The 2,104-nt window shown below is 35.3% G+C and overlaps 1 pseudogene across 1 annotated transcript; it reads left to right on the top strand.

Annotated features, from left to right (window-relative positions):
* The first annotated feature begins 229 nt into the window (after nucleotides 1-229).
* LOC101019610 lies at nucleotides 230-1,485 on the top strand (annotated as a pseudogene). Its single transcript, XR_004182822.1, has one exon. The product of XR_004182822.1 is annotated as a 40S ribosomal protein S17 pseudogene (transcript).
* The last annotated feature ends 619 nt before the right edge of the window (nucleotides 1,486-2,104 follow it).

The following is a 2,104-nucleotide window of genomic DNA, read 5'->3' as shown; positions in this document are numbered from 1 at the left end:
GCAATACAGCAAGATTCCATCTCAAAAAAATAGCAATAATAATAATACATAATCTAAAATATTATTTTTTGCAAGAATTTTTATTGCCATATATTATCCATTTACTCTGGTTTGATAATTTAATAATTTTAATAATTAAATTTAGAATTTGACAATTGTACTATTTTAAACTTTCATAATACCCCTCTCTATTTCTAATCATTAAATGTATAATAGAATGTACATTAAACTTTCCAGATAATGTAATGTGTGAAACTTTTAGAACTGTCCCTATAATGCAATGCCTCGTGACATAAAGCAACAGTAGTCATAGTCTACACTAGGGAGAAAATTCTATTATTACAGTTGTACTCATTTTCTAATGTTCTGTAACAAATTACTGCAACTTAGAACCGTAACATAATACCCATCTATTATCTCACAGTGCTGTAGGTCCAGGCATGGCATGGCTCGTTTCTTTCATCAGTTTCAAAAGGCTAGAATCAAAGTGGCAGAGGGCTTATGTTCTCATCTGCAGCTCCGGGTCTACTTCCAAGTTCACAGAGTTTGGTAAGTTTCAGTTCTTTGCAATTGTAAGATTGAAGTTTCTGCAGGTGTAAGACTGTTTTTAACTGTCAGTCAGAGGATGCTCTGATCTTCCTGAAGTCACATATGTTCCTTATCACATGACCTTTTTCATGTTCAGAACCAGCCTAGGAAAATACCCTTCATGTTGATCTTCTTTCATGCTTCAAATCTCTTTGCTAAGCAGAACTCAGTCAATTTTAAGGACACAACTGATTAGGTCAGGTCCACTCAAGAGAATATTCATTCTTTAAGTCAACCGTGTTAAAATAACGTAATCAAAGCACTGACTATGCCATTACGTATAGTTCTTAGCCACACTCAAGAGACAATGGTAACTGCGGGTTATTATAGAATTGTACTCTAATAGTCAATCATCATGACCTTTAATATGTCTAAACAAAAGTTAAAAGAATTTAGGAAATAGCTCTTTTACCAAGGACCCGCCAACATGGGCCGCATTCGCACCAAAACCGTGAAGAAGGAGGCCCGGGTCATCATAGAGAAGTACTACACGCGCCTGGGCAGCGACTTCCACACGAACAAGCGCGTGTGCGAGGAGATCGCCATTAGCCCCAGCAAGAAGCTCTGCAACAAGATAGCAGGCTATGTCACGCATCTGATGAAGCGGATTCAGAGAGGCCCTGTAAGAGGTATCTCCATCACGCTGCAGGAGGAGGAGAGAGAAAGGAGAGACAATTAAGTTCCTGAGGTCTTAGCCCTGGATCAAGAGATAATCGAAGTAGATCCTGACACTAAGGAAATGCTGAAGCTTTTGGACTTCGGCAATCTGTCCAACCTGCAGGTCACTCAGCCTACAGTTAGGATGAATTTCAAAAGGCCTCGGGGACCTGTTTGAATCTTTTCTGCAGTGCTATATTATTTTCAATAAATCTGGGACAACAGCAAAAAAAAAAAAAATTTAGGAAATATATTTTCCTCTCTTAAGAATGGCTGTTTTTCCAATCTATAATCTTGTTGCCTGGTCTTATTTTTAAAGTCAGAAGCTGAATATTAGTAACTTTATTATTTTTTTCTGATGTTGTGTTTGTACTTGTTTTATAACTTCTTCTTTCCCCCAAAATATCCACATGGGTTACTCCCTCACTTGATTCTAGTATATGATCAATTTCCATCTTATAAGAAATATTGTTCTTGATCTTGTAATATTAATAGCATCATGACCTCAATTCTACATTTCTAACTTTTAAAAAATATATACAGCTTACATGTTATATAATTTATTTTATATGTATTTGTTTATGTCCTGTATTTCCTATTGAGAGAAAATGGCTTGTTTGTTTAATTGCTTGGTACCTCAAGTGCAGAAAAGTTTCTGGCACATAATAAGGTGTAATAAACATGCATTCTTGCTGTTGTTTTATGATGTCATGTATTAGAATTAAAACACATTTCTATTTTTTTTCCACATAGTTGAAGACTGTGCTTACTTTTTCAAAAAGCAATGTTGAGATTTTTACAATACTAAAACCAATGTTTAAGAAACAGAAAAATGTATGTCCTTTTTTAGCAATGAACA

The sequence above is a fragment of the Papio anubis genome, chromosome 3, assembly GCF_008728515.1.
Source record: "Papio anubis isolate 15944 chromosome 3, Panubis1.0, whole genome shotgun sequence".
NCBI lineage: Eukaryota > Metazoa > Chordata > Mammalia > Primates > Cercopithecidae > Papio > Papio anubis.
Note: the sequence above shows the minus strand (reverse complement) of the source record. Positions and strands in the feature narration are given on the sequence as shown.